Below are 18,208 nucleotides of genomic sequence, written 5' to 3'. Positions count from 1 at the left end.
TGTTTTTTATTTGATGTTTAATATTATTCTGATTAAAGAATTTAAAAATTGCTAGTATGAATGGCAACATTCATCTTTATATTGTGTAATGCCTGTTTTAAGTGTAAATATAAGAATATTTAACTCCTATGGAATCATTGAAGTTAGTCAGTTGACATTTCACAGGTCATTCATTGGTGGAAATGATGCCCTGGACTACTTCAGAATGTTTTATTTCATTTCTTGATATACATTCTTCCAGCTTGCTCTACCTTAGGCTGTCTGGTGGGCAAGGAGGACAGAAAGGATGAGGTCAATGGGTTTTTTCTTTTTCCCTTTCTTTCTGTGCAACCATTTTCTGGCATAAATGGTTGGCTAATCCAGGGAAATAACATGAATAAGAACGAATATGATAGGATTCCTTGGTCCCTTATGTTTCTTAGAACACTATTGCTCTTTTTCTGAGTTCAAAGCAAGTTCTATTTTAATAACAAGTGTGGCCTCCCAGGGTTGTTGGTGCCCTGTGTACCCATTCAGAGCTGTAGCATGCTTGCCTGTGCTCATTTTGATATGCTTGCATGGTGTGCCCACTGCCTGCTATGCTCATGGGCAGTGCCACACTGTATGTGTGTGAGATGGGAAGGAAACACGGACAAGTAGTACATATCTTTTCTGCTCACAGGCATGTTCCATGGGCCCATTGGATTTAACTTACAAAATGGAAGTTCAAAGACAAACTCATTAAGAATGTGGTGACATTGATGGCAGAACACTAAATCAAGCATGGGGCAGTTTGAGTTCAGGGCCCTGTGCAGCTGCCCATACCCATGAAGCTGACTCTGGAACCTTGCTCGTCTCAAGCCCATTGACCAGATAAAGCCTGATCTATTTTCAAGTTTTGTGTTCTTGTGATTTCCTGTCCCATGATGTATTCCTGTTTTTTGATGATCAGTGTTAGGGATTATTCAGTCACTTTCTGCTGTGATAGATGAGAATTAACTCACTCAATCACTTTCCTTCACCTTCTACTTCCTACTTAATTACTTTTAGCCCTCTTTTTTATTTCTTTCTTTTTTTCCTTTTTTTTTTTTTGGTACCAGGAATTGAACTCAGGGGCACCCAACCACTGATCCACATCCCTAGCCCTATTTTGTACTTTATTTAGAGACAGGTTCTCACTTAGTTGCTTAGTGCCTGGCTTTTGCTGAGGCTGGCTTTGAACTCACAATCCTTCTGCCTCAGCCTCCTGATTAAATAGTTTATTGATAGGCTGATTTAAAGGCTAACCCAGTCTACATGGTCTGAAAAAGAAGGAGGTACTATTTATAATGTTGTGCCTCTCCCACAGTTATGTGTGAAAGCCTAATCCCCCAAATAATGGGATTAGGGGCACAGACTAGGTGGTGGGGGAGCCTCATGAATGGGATTAGTGCCCTTGAATCTGGCCCTGGAGAGCTGCCTTGTCATTTCTGCCATGTGAGGACACAGGGAGAAGTTGCCGTCTGTGAACCAGGAGGCAAGACCTCACCAGACACCAAACCTGCTGTTGTCTTGGTCTTGGACTGCCCAGCAGAGGATTGTTTTCTTCCACTGTGAGAGCTTGAAACTAGGACCTCATGCATGCTAGATAAGAGCTAGCTGGAGATGTAGCTCACTTGGTAGAATACTTGCCTTGCAAGCACAGGGTCCTGGGTTTGATCCCCAGCACCACAAAAAAGAAAAGAAAAAAGAGAAGACTAGCTTGCAGATGCAAGCTCGGCTCTTCTTGAACGGGTTCTTGATCGCTGCTTTGATTGTCTGAGGATATCGGACTCTTGCTTGTTCACTCTTCCAAAGCAGACTCTGCCAGTGATTCTCCAGGTAGTTTTTAGAAGCCTTGGTCTCAGACTAGGGTGTTGATCTTGTTCTGGGGCTTCTGTGTCTTGGACTGTGCAGCTGCCGGTTCTTTCAGCCCTCCAGCTGAAGACGGCCATTTTGGACTACACAGCTTCTAGTTGTGTAAGTCTACCTAATAAATGCCCTTTTATAACCATACTTCCTATTGATTCTGTTCCTCTTGAGAACCCTGACTAATAAATGGGTTATTTAAAAATTTTTGGTGTTTTTTGAGTTCTTTATGTATTCTGGAGTGATCCTCTGTCAGAAGAGTAGCTAGCAGAGATTTTCCTACCATTGTATATGTTCTTTCTTCATATTTTAATTATTTCTTCGCTGCATAGAAACTTTTAAATTTAATGCCATCCTACTTCATTAACTCTGGGCATTATTTCCTGAGCTTCGGAGGTCCTATTGAGAGAGTTGTTGCCTGTGCCTCTGCTTTGGAGTGTTCACCTTCTAGGAGTTGCATAGTTTCTGCTCTAATTCCTAGATCTTTGATTCATTTTGAGTTGAATTTTATGTAGGGTTAAAGATAAAGATCTAATCTGATTATTCTACATATGGATAACCAGTTTTTCCAGCAATGTATGTTTTTGGCACCTTCATAAGAATCAGATGACTATATCTGTGCAAATTTGTCTCTGTTTCTTCTATTCTGTTTTGTTGGTATATACATCTACTTTTACATCAATACCCATGCTGTTTTTGTTACTAATAGCTCTGTAGTATAATTTGAAGTCAGGTATAATGATGCTTCCAGCATTTTATTTTTTATTCCAGTTGCTTTGGCTAGTCTGGGCCTTTTTATTCTTCTGAATGAATTTTAGAACTGTTTTTTTCTTTCTAGTTTTGTGAACAGTGTCATTGGTATTTCGATGGAGAGTACATTGAATCTGTAATGCATTCATAGTATGGTCATTTAAACAATATTAATTCTGCCTATCCATGAACATGGGAGATCTTTCCATCTTCTAAGGTTGTCTTCAGTTTCTTCAGTGTCCTACAGTTTTCATCATAAAGGTCTTTCACCTATTTGGTTAGACCTATTCCAAGATATTTTATTTCACTTTTTAGGTTATTGTGAATAGAATTGTTTTCCTGATTTCTTTATCAGCAGATTCATTAGTGGTGTATAGGAAAGCTGTTGATCTTTATATGTTGATATTGTAACCTGCTACTTTCCAAAATTTATTAGCTTTAGCAGTCTTTTGGTGGGGTTTTTGGATTGTATAAGTGTAGGATGATGTCATCCGCAGTGATAATTGGATTTCTTTTCGTATTTTTATCATTTCCCTCCTTCCCTTGCCTAATTGCTCTGGATAGAATTTCTAGTACTACATTGAATAGGTGTGGTGAGAGTGGATATTCTTGATTTGTTCCAGATATTAAGGGAAATGCTTTCAATTTTTCCCCATTCACTATGATATTAGCTTTACTTGTACTTGTTTTGAATTGATTTGTTCTTCTTTTTCAAGGGCTTTGATATGCATTATTAGGTTGTTTATTTGGAATCTTTCTTATTTTCTTATGTAGGCACTCATAACTATAAACTTTCCTCTTTGAACTGCCTTCATAGTGTCCTGGGGGTTCTGATATGTTCTATTACTATTTTTATTTGAGTCTAAGAATTTTCCTTTTCTCCCTTGATTTCTTCTAATACTCATTCATCACTCAGAAGTTATTGTTCAATGTCCATGTGTTTATATAGTTTTTATAGAGTTTTGTTGTGTTGAATTTTATACTATTATCTGATAGGATGCAAGGAATTACATCATTTTTTTTTGTATTTGTGAAGACCTAAAATATGGTCCATTGTGGAGAAGTTTCCAATGACCTGCTTGAAGAAAGTATATTCAGCTGTTTTTGGATGAAATAACCTATAGATGTCCATTAGGTCCATTTGATTTATAATATTTTTTAGGTTCAAAGAACCTTTACCAAGTTTATGTCTGGATAACTTATCTAATGTGAGAGAGGTGTGTTGAAATCCCCAGTATTATTGTACTTGGGTCTATCTGAGGCTTCAATTTGAGTAGTGTCTTTTTTATGTAATTAGTTGCACCCACATTTGGAGCATAAATATTTATTATTGGTACATTTTCTTGTTGGATTTTTCCCTTTACCAGTATGAAGTGATTTTCTCTGTTTCTTCTAATTAATTTTGGTTTGAAGTCTGCTTTGTCAGATATGAGAGTAGCTATTCCTGCTTGTTTTGGGGATCCATTCATATTGTATATCTGTTTACATCCTTTCACTTTTAGCCTGTGACTCTTTACCTGTAAGTGTACTTCTTGCAAACAACATGTAGTTGGGCCTTGTTTTTTAATACATCTGCCAGTGCATGCATTTTAATTGGAGAATTGAGAACATTTATATTCAGTGTTATTACAGAGAGATGTTTATTAATTCATGCCATTTTGATTTATTTATAATGTTTCAGTTTGGTTCTTGTCCAATTTCTCTCTTTATTAAATTTCTCATTCATATCCTGTACTGACTTTCTTAATTCATTGAGTTGTTTTTCTGTGTTATGTTGGTATTCATTTATCATTTTAATAATCATTAATTCTATATCTGATATTTCATGCACTTGGAGGCAGTTACTTAGGAATTTCAAGCTTTGGTAGGTATCATGTTACCTAGTTTTTTCGTATTTCTTATATTTATGTTTTGTATGTTTTGGATTTTATATGTCTGTTTGTGTGCATTTCTCTTCCACTGTTATGTGTGAGCCTTTTTAGAGCATAGACATCTCTCCTGCCCAAACATTTTGGGATATGAGATTGTTGTGAATTTTTCAATATATTTAAATTTTTTTTTTTTTTTTTTTTGGTACCAGGGATTGAACACAGGGACATTTAACCACTAAGCCACATCCCCAGTCCTTTAAAAAAATTTTATTTAGAGACAGGGTCTTGCTGAGTTGCAGAGGTTTACTTTGAATTCATGATCCTCCTGCCTCAGCATCCTGGGCAGCTGGGATTACAGGTACCAGCACCCAGCATTATCATTGAAGTTTGAGCATGGTTAGTTTCTGTGAACTTATCATGTCCCAACAGATTCCCAGCATCTCAAGAGAAGGGAGAAACAAACAATAGCCACAACAGAAGCAAACAATATATAGCTCTAAAATAAATACCTAATGCCTACAATGTCTATATAGTTACTACAAGAACAGGAATGGTGGAGCCACTAATTGCCAACAGCAAAAACAATAAATAGCCACAAACTAGATCTGGCATTAAAGTATACAGCAGGTGTCAAATACATCATCCATAGTACTAATAACTGCAACAACGAATGGTGTGATGGAAATTATATAGACAAAATAGTTCTAAAATATGGTAAAAATATAGTTAAGATAAAAGGAAATGTAATGGGAAGGTAAAAGAAAGTTTAGAATGTTCAAAACGTGAATATAGAGAAAGCACAAGAAATGTAGCAAGTGATTAGTATAAAGAAGGAAAAAATAATAGAAGAAACAAGGTAAAGAAAGAGAAAACAAGAGGGCTTGGCTATTAGAGGGAGAAATAAGAAGAAAAAGAGAAACAAGAAAAACAAAAACCAAACCAAACCAATATAGACAAAGAATCTCCATTAAACCTCAAACAAGACAAAGAAAAATAACCATCATAAAAATGCTAAAAATAAGAAAAAAAGAAACAAACATGTGTATGTCTTTATAGCCATTGGCAAATAAGCATAGCAACAACAACAATAAAACAAAACAAAAATGAAACAAAACCAAAATCAAAACCAAAAAACCAGGAAAAATATTCTTAATGAAAGATGAAAGAATTGTCTCCAATGAGGTGGTCAAAACTGTTGATAAGGATGGGTAATCACTGCTGATTCCTGACTATACTTTCTGTTTCTTCTTAGGCTATGTACCCCTTAAAGAGCTCAAGAGCCAGGGGTTTATAAACCCCTCCTCTTTTTGTGTCGCTCACTGAGTTGACAGATGGAGTGTCCTAAAACTAAAGCTGACTGAAATAGCTTTTGATTTCCCTTCTCATTAGCATAAAGTAGGACAGAATGGGAAGTATTGTTAATTAAAGTTTTGTCTGAACAGACCAGATCGGTGCACTCCCAGGGTGGGGCTGCTTCAGATTTCTAAATGGGTAGTTTCAGAAACTTCAGCTTAGCTCTAATCAGGCCTTTGGAACTTTATTGGGTGGTTTCTGCTCTGGGGAGATTAGATCCACACATTCCTTGCACCTGCAGATGCCAGTCTCTGCTGGGAGTCTAGATCTCAAGAACTTACAGAGAAGTCTACTAGTAGGGTGGGGGAGTCAACCAAACGCAGGTCTTGCACACTCCACCACCCATGAATATGGCCTACCCAGGCTCAATCCCCAAGCATAATCATGCCCACTTCTTCAGTTTCCTGATTCTCTTCAGGTGGTCACATGAGCCACCAGAGTAAAAGGAAAAATGAGTTGCATGTTTCTCCATGTCTCTAGCTTAAATCCTCTTGAGTACAATCTTCTCTGTGCCTGTTTCAGTCATGTTCTGCTAGGTACACCCTAGGCCAGAGTGTACAGAGTGGGCAGTTCCTGGGATAGTGTGGCAGTATTGCTGTGATCTCCTGGGTTTCCACAGGAGCAAGCTCTGGCATGGCCTCCTCAAATGGCTTCCTGCTTGAGCGCTCTACTTGCCAGTTGAGAAACACAGGGCACTTTTCAAATATCAACTTGCTGTGCAACCTCTTGTTCATCTAATTTCAGGCTGCTCTACAGTTCTATAGGTTTTTACAGGTCAAATTTGTCATGTTTCTCTCTCCATTTGTTTTATCCCTCCCCTCTGTGATGAACTAATGCTGCCACAACTAGGTTTGCTCCAATGGAATCTTTCTTGTCCTTTGTTCAAGGCTCCTGAATTTCTGAGTCTCTAAGAGTCTCTAACTGTCCGGTATTGAATTTCAGTGAGTCCTCTCTTTCACCCAGCTTGCTGAGAAGCAGTACTTCCACTGCTTGAATCCTGAGCCATGGAGCAAGTGGAAAAGCAGCCTACCTCTAATCCTTCATCTTCAATCTCCATCCCTTGAGTTCTTAACATTTTTTCCACTGCCATCACAAAATACAACCACCTTATCACTCTTTTGCCTTTGTTTGTTGACTTAATGGCATAAAACGACACAAATGACTGGAAAACAGATTCCCAGTCTCATGTTTAGTGGAACCATTTGTGGTTGCCTAGGGGAAGAATTTTTGCTTTAGGAATTTAGGTCTCTAGGTCAATGAATATGGAAACTATTTTTAAGGGATCATTAGGTTTAATATAGAGGGGCACCTCTCCTATTTCTATCCCTCAGGTTGTAGATTCACATATTTCTGACTACAAAGAAATAGCACCATATATTGTTCTCTAGTTCTGAGCAAATACTGCAGCCTGCAAATGGTACTCAACTCTCATAAGGTGTTGACTCCAAATTTGAGCTGTAGTTGGATCTTCAGCAGGTTAATTCACTGTTGCAAAAACTCTAGGTTCTTTGGGGAGTGATGAGGTCCATGATAAGACCAACATATCCTGTAGCATAAGGGTACTATCTATTGAAATGATTTTCCTGGGCAGAAACAATGTTGAGAAAGATGATATAAGGGTAAATCAATGTTTAGAAAATCCATAGATGGCACTTCTGCAAGAACTACAATAGTAAGAGAAGACAAATTGATATACCAAGAAGTGTTCATTCCAGTGAGAACAAATTGCTTCCCCCTTGTATCAGTAAGCTTTGCATCACTGTGACCAAATACCCAACAAGAACAACTTAGAGAAGTAAAAGCTTATTTTGGGATTGAGGGCGTAACTCAGTGGTAGAGCACTTGCCTTGCATGTATGAGATCCTGAGTTCAATCCCTAGCATGGCCTCCCCTGCCCCACAAAATAAAAGTTTATTTTGGGCTCATGGATTTAGAAGGTCAGTCCATGGTTGGTCAGTTCCATTGCTCTGGGCCTGAGTGAGGCAGAACATTATAGTGGAAGGTGTGCTAGAGTAAAGCTTTTACTGCTCATGGCAGCCAGGAAGGAGGGAGGTTCGGTGGGAGGGAGGGGGAGAGAAAGGGGTTAGGGGAGAAGCCAGGGGGACAAAATTTAGTCCCCAAGAACATGCCCTCAGTGACCCAATTACTCCAGCCATGTCCCACCTGCCTATAGTTACTACCCAGTACAGTAGTCCTCTCAAATTATTAATCCATCAAGTAGATTAATCCACTAATTAATGACTTAGCTAACCATGGATTAAACCTCTGAAAACATGAGTCCAAAATAAACTTTTCCTCCTCTAAGTTGTTCTTGTTGGGTATTTTGGTCATAGCAACACAATATTGATTAACACAAGTGGGGAAGCAATATGTAGGTCATTTCACCTCTGAATAGCAACACAGGAGCTTTTGGGGGCCGCCTCATATCCAAACCATAGCATTCTGCCCCTGATCTCTAAAAGTTCACATCCATCTCACAATGCTAAATGCTTTAGTCCATCTCCAAGAGTCCTCAAAGTCTTAACAGTTCCAACATTGCCCAAATTCTAGTTTCTGAGACTGAAGGCAAACTCTTGGCTATGAATCCCTGTAAAAATCAAAAGATATATGTGATATATCTAATGATATATCTAATATGCAGTGGTACAGGGTAAACATTCCTATTCCAAAGGGGAGAGATAGGGTCAAGGAAAGAATGGATGGGACCATAACAAGACCAAAATTCAGCTGAGCAAACTTTAGGTCCTGTAGCTCCATGTTCAGATCTGGGATGCATGACAGCATAACATGACCTTCACAGGACTTGGGAAGCCCTACCCTTTTATCTTTTGTAGCCCACATAGCCTCTCTCTTAGGCTGGCTCTATCCCTATCTAGAAGCTTTCATTGGAAGAAATTCCACGTTACTGGCATCTCTTAATCCAGAGGCAGGGGTGAGGAGTTTTTCATCCAAACTTCTGCTTCACTCTTTGCCTTCACACCTTCACACATCACTCCATCAAGGTCTGCATTCAGGGATTCTGACCCTGCTATAATTTTCCTGATCTTTCAGGCTTTCCTTTGAAATCTCAGTGGAAGCTTCCATGGTCCCTTAACTCCAACATCCTGAGTTCCTGCAGAACCAGCACCATGTGGATGACAGTAAGAGCTACTGCTAGATTGAGTAGTAGCTGGGTCTTCTTGGTCTCTGAGTGCTTGGGCAGCTGAGCATGGTGAAATGAATCCTGGGGAAACAGTTTTCTAGGCACCCCTGTGCAAGCAATGTACCCCCAGGTCTCTCACATGAGTTTTCACTTCTATACCCTTGAGCCTGCCATGGGTTTGATCTTGATGGTTCCTGAGATACCCTCAAGTCATCTTTCCTGTCATCTGTGAAAAGTACTTAGCTCCTCTTAAGTGGCAATAATCTCTTCAATAGCCATAATTTCCTTGACACCAGTTTTATGAGTGATTTTCTGGCAAACTACAAGTTTTTGAAATCTTTCTTCTCTGCTTTCTGCTCTCAATTATCACAGTAAACCTCGTAACACTTGCCAGCAATATCTGTGCCAACATCTGAATGCTATGTGACCTTGAAATTCCCTTTGTCAGATTTTATTTTATCACCTTTAAATTTGGCCTCCCCCAGTCTCAGAATATGAACAAAATATAAAAAATTTCTTTGCCAGAATATAACATGTGATCTCCAGTTCAATGCCCAATTGAGTCCTCATTATCTTCTTAAAACTCAGGAGAATAGTTTTTACTGTCCACATTCCTATCAGCGTTTTGTGAGGCCAACCAGTGGCAATTTGGCCCCGGGGACAAATGAGTAGCGAGGCTCTTGAATTGGGAACGGTTTATCGTTGAATCAGGAAAGCGGGAACCCTGGCTCTCGAACCTGGAACCCCCAACCTCAAACCTGGACCTTGAACTCCAAACTCTGAACTCCGAAATCCCAGGTGCTCGAGGAGAGCTGGCTTATATCCCCTCCAGGAGGTGAAGGGTAGGGCTGACGCCAATTATGCGAAGATTAGGCGAGGAGCTAGCTGCCCAATCATGGCAAAGGTCAGAAGAGCAGGCATGATCAGGAGCACTTGGGAACACTTGTGCTCACGTTGTGTGCGTGGACTTATTGAATACAGCCAATGATAAATCACCTGGGCGTGCTTATGTTAATCAACCTCCTCACCACTGATGTGATCAAAGCAACTTCTGGCTGGTTGCCAGGCGCCATCTTGGCGAGTCTGCATGGCATAGCCCCCAACAGTTTTGGTCTTCCCAGTTCCTACCAGAATCACCTGTTAAGGGTTCTTTACAACATTCTAAGGTTTCTCCAGCTTGCATCTCCAAACTTTTCCAAACTTGTCCTCCAAACCAGTTAGAGTCTTCTGAATCAAATGGTCAGGTATGATCACAGCAACAACTCCGCTTCTTCGTAGCAGCTTTTGTGTTAGTCAGCTGCATATCACGGTGACCAAAATATCCAACAAGAACAACTTACAGGAGTAAAGGTATGTTTTGGATTCATTTTTCAAAGTTTCAATCCACAGTTGGTCAACTCCATTTTTCTGATGGAAGGCATGGCAGAGGAAAATTGCACTGCTTATGGCAGCCAGGAAAGAGAAGGAGGGGGAAGAGGAGGAGGAGGAGAGGAGGGGGAGGGGGAGGAGGAGGAGAAGAAAGCAGCAGCAGCAGAAGCAGCAGCAGCAGCTGTCACTGCCAGGGGGTCAAGATATAATCCCAAGGGCATGCCCCCAGTGAACCATCTCCTCCAGCCTTGCCCTACCTGCCTACAGTTACCACCCAGTAGAGTTGTCCTTTTTAAATTATTAATACATTGAATGGATTTATTCACTGATTAAGTGACAGCTGTCAAAATCAATTAATTTCACCTCTGAACATTATCACAGGGGCTTTTGGGGAACACTTCATGTCCAAACTATTATATCCCTTCACGATGGATGGCATCTAGTAGGGTGGAACTTTTGTAGTGAGTACTCAGTATTGGTTTCTGATATTGGTACTCAGCAATGGTGGAAGCAGGACCAAGTTTTGTGATGGGAAATGCGGGGGCACCTGGCTCTCCTTGCAGTGCTTGACAGAGTTCCACTCAAGGATGATTGCAGAGACTCATCCTAAAAGGATTGTAGCCAGATGTATGCCTCCCTAGCTTGGATGTTATTCTGTGGAGTTTTCCTAATAGTATATTACTCACTTCAGTCTGGGGATCTTGCTAGAGGTGATGGGAATAATTCTACAAATTTCCAGAAAAACATTACGGAGACAAAACACATGTTGAAACCCTGTGATGTTAACCTCACTACAGGAGAATGTTTTTATTATGTTAAAAATCAAACACTGCATTTACTGGCACAGCCAGAACCTGTTGGGGCACAGAAATTTATATATAACAGTGTTTCCCCAAGTTCTAAGCACAAAGCACCTCCCACAGTAGCTACTAGATATGGACTAGCTTATTTTATCTATGGCAAGCCCTTAGAGAAGGTAGATATAGATCTCCCCCTGTCTCCTACAGGGTGGTTTAATCCAGATGATGGTTTTGTTTATGTGTGGTGGTAAGGTAAAAAAATTAGGTTTCACAACATTCCTTCCTTCCTACAAAGAATATGTCACCCCTATGATAAATGTTGGTACATAATAACCATTGGGACCACTGCCCTCCTGTAACCCTTAACTCAGCAATTTAGATATTAACCAGAAGGACCTAGTAGAGATGGTCACATGACATTATTTGTCTATCGCTTTACCGCAAAAATAATAAAAATAGTCTTAGGTCATATAGAGTTTAGATATTAAGGAAATAAACATTGTATTAGCTCATTGACATAGTTAGGTATGCTTAAAATAATTGTGATTAAGTAAGGATAATCTGTAAGGTTACTGTTTTCTCATAATCTTTCGGTAAAAACAATTTCTGCCTATGCTTTGGAAACTTCTTTGATTTTATTAATCATAAGCCTATCATAGACTGAAGAAAAATGTATATAAATCCAGCCTTCCCCAGAATAAAGTGGGATTGATTGCACCAGAACTAGTCTGTGTCTTTCATTCTCCATCCATCACCGACGCTGTCTCCCCGCGCCCCATTTACCAGTGTGGAACCCATGGACTCCTGCTAGGGCTGGACCCCGGCAGGGAAATCCAAGTCTCTGTATAACCTCCATCTGCTCTCATGGCCACTTTGTTCATGAGCCCATTCAGAAATTGCTGGGTAAACCATCCAACTGATATCTGTGGACTAGCTCATCTCATCAACCTGATTATCAGTCTCACTTTCACTTGGTAGATATGGTAGGCAGAATAATGGTCCCACACATGTCCATGTTGTACTCTTTGGGACCTGTGAATGGGTTTCCTTACATAGAAAAAGTGATTTTGCAGATGTAGTTAAGGATCTTGAGATAAGGAGATAATCGGGATTCATCCGGAGAAGCCCAGTATAGACACTAGCATCTTGGAAGCAGAGGTCAGAGTGATGCAATTGCTGACTTTGAAGATGAAAGAGGACCATGATTCTAAAAGCTGAAAAGGCCAAGAACACAAATTCTTTCCTGGTCTCCAGAAAGAAATGCAGTTCCCCACTGGCACCTTGATTTTAGCTCAGGGTAACCCATTTCAGACTTTTGATCTCTAAATCTAACTTCTTAAATGTGCACATTGGTATCTTTTGCCAAATTTAGTTTCCCTGCTCCATTTTTGATTTCTCCTCCTTTGGGAACTCCACTAGTATATGTGAGACCTTTTAAAATTGTTCCATGTGTCCTTGAAGCTCTGCTCATTTTTTCCCATCTTTTTCCCTTCCTCTTCAGATTGTTTGATTTCCTCAAATTCACCGATACTTTACTCCATCATCTCCATTCTACGAATAAGTCCATCCAGTGAACTTTAAAATTTCAGATACCGAACTGTGCAGATAATTTTTTTGTTTTTCTGCTGTATTTCTGATATTTACATTTATTTTGAGCAGATTTTCATTGATCCAATTGAGCATGCTTATAATGAACACTTTAAAGTGCTTACCTGATAATTCCAACATCTGGTTCTTACCTGGACAAACCTCCAGTTAAATTTTTTTTTTCTTTAAGAATGGATCTTTTTTCTGGTTCTTTGTATGTCAATTAATTTTGAATTGTATCTGAACATTTTGGATACTATGTTGTAGAGGCTCTGGATTTTGTTATATTATTCCAAATGGTGTTGATGGTTTGTTTTTATCAAGCAATTAACTTGCAAGAGTCATTCTTATCCCTTTGCCTTGCCTGTAGGGAGTGGCAGTTTAGAGTTCCATTCAGACAGCCTCCTGGCCACCCTTGTGAGGCGGGGTGGGGCAGGGTTTCTTCTTCTTCCATCTTCCTCCTCCTTCGAGTGTGTGTGTGTGTGTGTGTCCTCCTCACTCTTTGGCAGTCCTGATTTCCCTGATTTCTTACCTTTGGTTCTTTCAGTGAGAATAATGATATGCTTCTCCATTGGAACCATTACTGCTCAGGACCATTATGACAGCAGCTGCCACTCCCAGAGCACTTAGGGAACAGGAAACTCACCACATCTACCACTTTTTGCTGCTTTCATTCTCTCTTCAGAGCCTGCAGGTATTGGTTTACTTTTTATTTAAAACATTTTTCACCGAAGTTTTAGCTGTCATTTGTGGAAGAATTGGGTTGTTAAATGCTTTATTCTTTCATACAAGAAGCAGAAATGATGGTGTTTTATTTTTAATGTGCTCATTCATGATCTTTGCTACTTTTTCATTACAGATTTTGGCATGTATATGCATACTTGGGATTAATATAAAACATTGTGTGTGCATGTTTCTTCCCAGGTTTTGATGCAATATTAAAATATATGCTTCATAATAACAACTGGAAAAATTCCTTCTTTTCCTGTTGCTCTGGCATTATAATCAATTGCTCTTTATAACTTGGTTATAATGTCTCTGTAACACTCTAGGCTGTGTGTGTTTTTAAGAGATAGTGCTATTTTACTACTTTATTTCTTTGGAAATCATTTTATTTTGATTTTCTATCACTTGTAAGGTAAATTATGGTAACTTAAGAATTCTTTAAAAATTATTCATTTCAACTAGGTTTAAAATCTGCTTGCACAGATTTTTGCAAATAACTTTGTATATTAAAATTGTTTATGAAGGTCTTCTACCTTTGTTATTTTCTAGACTTTTCTTTTGTGGCAAGGCTTTAAAAACTTTTTTTTAGTGCATTATCATTATTGATTTCATTTGTGGGAAGATTTTTTTTTTTTTTTTTTTTTTTTTTGGTACCAGGGATTGAACTCAGGGGTGCTTTACTAGTGAGCCACATCTGCAGCCTTTTAAAAATATTTTATTTAGAGACAGGGTTTCACAGAGTTGCTTAGGGCCTCGCTAAGTTACTGAGGCTGGCTTTGAACTTGATATCCTCCTGCCCCAGCCTCCCAAGTTGCTGGGATTAATAGGTGTGTACCACTGTGCCCAGCTTGTGGGAATGTGTTAACAATAAGTTTAATAAATGTAGATCTGTTAGTGTAAATATTATTTATTACTTCTTTGGTAAGATTTGGTAACTTATTATATCCATGTTCAGTTTATTGACATTAATATTGTTCCCAATATTTCTGTATTTTCCTTTTAATATTTGTAGAAGCCTTAGTCACATGATTTTTCATTATGGATACTGGTAATTTGTGTCATTTCTATTTCTTATTTCATCTCAGTTTAGCTAGAGCTTTATCAAAACTTTACTGATATTATCCAAGAGCCATTTTGAGCCTCATGATTTTCTTGATTGCTTTTTTGATTTCTATTTCATTAGAAGTCTCCTCCATTCTTTATTATTTCCTTTTTTATTCTTATACTAGGTTGAATTTACTCTTCTAGTTTCTTAAAGTGGAAAAGGAGGTCATTGATTTGAGACCTGTTACCTTTACTAATGTAGGTTTTGCATGGTACAGATTATCCATAAGTATTACTTTGGTAAATTGTATAGATTTTGCTATGTTGTGTTTTCATTTTCGTTCAGTGAAAAATGCTTCACAATTTCTCTTTTAATTTGTTCTGTGACCTTGGATTTTTAAGATATGCATTATTTAGTTTCCAAATGTTTAGTGATTTTGTAGGTATTTTTCTAGTTATGATTTCTAATTTGATTTCACTATGGTCAGAGAAAAATGTCCTATATATTTAAATCCTTTTAAATTTAGAGATATTTATTTTATGGCTCAGAATATAGTTTTTCTTGTTAAATTTTCTGTGCACAATTTGTTTTATTAGAGAGATAGATAAAAATCATATCCCACCTCATGTGATATAATTTACTTTGGTGACAGCCCAGCCAGTGATGTGTAACTAAAATATAGGGTGGGAAAAGTTAAGACAAATACATATTCAGGGACATGAAATAGTGACCTATCATCTTCAAAAGACTCAAGTCATGACTTGAGGAAAGACAGAAATTGTTACTTTCTGAAAGGGAGGCTAAAGAGACATGATATCTAAATCCATTGTTAGTTTCTAGACTATGCTATTACAAAATAACTAACATGATTGAAACTTAGTACCCATTTACCAACCCCTCTGCTCCCGCCCCTGCACTGTTCCCTTGGTACCCACCATTCCACTCTTGACTTCTATGAGGCCAACTTTTTCATATTTCACGCATGAGTGAGGTAATGTATTACTGGTTTTTCTGTGCCTGGTTTATTTCACTTAAGATAATGATCTCCAGTTCCATTCATGTTGTCACAGATGACAGGATTTCCTTATTTTTTGTCTGAATACTATTCCATTGTGTATTATGTAGCTACAAACCCAATTGTAAACTCATACGAAAATAATTTGTTTCATTACTTCTATATTTTATAGTTTTATGGCAATGTATGTATGTTTAAAATTCTGAAAAATTTATTTCACTGAAGAAAGACATTATTGAGGCAACCAAACTTGAAGATGAAATGGTAGTAATAAAGTAGTATTAATTTCCTGACTTTGATGGCCACATTTGTTTATATTGGAGAAACAGGCAATATAGACATATGAGAGTGTTCAGTGGTCAAGGGACTTTTTGTTATCACTTGCCTCTCAAGCAATTGAGAGAAAATATATTTTCTTCACTTATGACTTTTGTGAAAATTTGAGACTGTTTCTAAAATTTAAAAAATATTGTACTAAGGAAGAAATATAATCGGTAGTTGAGAGAAACAAATCAATAGAAATAAATCCAGGGATTGGAATTACCAAACAAGGATTTTAATTAATACATTTTTAATAATACCTTTTCCTACCAATTGTCCAAAATTGGTCAGAAACAGTAACTAACAATTATGGAATGTTCATTGACTCCCAATCAAGATAAATACAGCGAAAACCACTTTCGGATATTTAATAACAAATTTCTGAAATTAAAACTAGATAAAAAGTTCTTAAAGAAGCCAAGTACCAATATACTTTATATTAAGGAGAACAATAAGAATTACATGTGACTTCTCATTATAAACATGGAATGGTAGAAGACAATAGAATGGCATCTATAAGTAGCCAAAAGAAATGTATTATCAACTTTGGATTAAAATATGCACTAAAGATGACTTTCAGAAAGGAAGGCAAATGAAGGTGAATTCAGTTAAAAGCAGAAAAAAATTCTCAATGGCATACTTGTATCCCAGGAAACATTAATGAAAGTTTTTCAAGCTGCTTCTATTCTTTCTGAATGCTTTTAGAAAGAATTTGAATCTATGGGAAGGAGTGAAGAACATGCCATGTGGGAAATGTGGATAGAAATAACAATATATTTTAATTTCCTTAAATTAAAAACATTAGATAACTTGCCAGGTGTGGTGGCTCATGCCTGTAATCCTAACAGCTCAGGAGGCTAAGGCAGGAGGATGGTGAGTTCAAAGCAACTTACTGAGGCCTGAGCAACTCATTGAGACCCTGTCTCTAAATAAAATATAAAAAGGGCTGGGATTGTGCTTAAGCACCCCTGGGTTTAATCCCTGGTTGAAAAAAATGTTAGCTAACTTTTAAATGCAAAAAACAGTAACATTACATTTTGAAGTTTGTAATTTATGTGGAAACATAATATTTAGCAGTAGTAACACATAGGAAGAATTGGAGGCAAATGTGATCATGGATCCTTCTGGATTTACAATGGGATTATGTCCCGATAAGCCTATCATAAATTGAAAATACGGAATCTGGAATTGTAGCTCAGTGGTAGAGCGCTTGCCTAGCACAGGTGAGGCACTGGGTTTGATCCTCAGTACCATGGAAAAATAAATAAATAAAATAAAGGTATGGTGTCCATCTACAACTAAAAAAAAATTTAGAAAATAAATTGAAAATACTTAGGTTGAAAGTGCATTTAATACACCCAACCTACCCAACATCATAGCTTAACTTAGCTCACCTTAATTGTGCTCAGAACACTCATACTAGCTTCCACTGGGTGAAATAACCTAACACAAAGCCAACTTTCTAAAAAGGTGAGTATCTCATGTAAGTTATTGGCTACTGTGCTAGAAGCAAAATCGTCTATGATTCAGTTTTGTACAGCTATACTTTGCAACATCAGAACCATCCTCAGTCATGGACTGTGTGTGTGCTGTTGTAAAGATCTCAAATTATAGGTGAATGGCATATTATTTGAAGATAAAGTGTGACAAGTTATGGATGCACATCATAACCTGTAGTTACAAAAAGTATAAAAAGTTATAATTAAAAAGCTGATAGAGAAACCAGTACATTCAAAAAATACTCAATTAACTTGCAACAGGAAAGGAAGAACAACAGAAAGAAGAACAGAGGAAAACAGGTAGAAAGCAAGTAACCAGACAGCAGAATTAAGGCAAACACATCAATTTTATTAAAGAAAAAGTCTAAACGCTCTGATTACAACACAGTATTTATCAGACTGAATGACAAAGCAAGACAGAGTCACAGTGTTTACAAGAGATGCACTTTCAATACCAACACATAAACAAGCTAAAGATAAAAGAGTAGAAATAGCTATTTATGCAAATGCCACACATAAGAAACCTGACATGGCTATACCAAGATGCGACGAAGTAGATTTTAAGACTAAAAGCTAAAGACAATAATGGTTGAAATGGTTCAGAAGATGTTATGGACTGAATTTGTTCCTGAAAAACTCTTATGTTGAAGTTCTAACCACCCCCCATGACTGTATTTGGAGACAGTGATTTTAAGAAGGTCATTAAAGTTAAATGAGGCCATAAGGGTGGGGGTCCTACTTGGATAGTACTAATGTTCTCATGAGACAGGGAAGAGACAGCAGAGATCTTGCTATCCCCACGCATACAGAGGAAAGACCTGTGAAGATGTAGCAGAAGGTTGCTCTCTGTGAGCCAAGGAGAGAG

The sequence above is a fragment of the Sciurus vulgaris genome (assembly GCF_902686455.1).
Source record: "Sciurus vulgaris genome assembly, chromosome: 3".
Taxonomy (NCBI): Eukaryota; Metazoa; Chordata; class Mammalia; order Rodentia; family Sciuridae; genus Sciurus; species Sciurus vulgaris.
Note: the sequence above shows the minus strand (reverse complement) of the source record.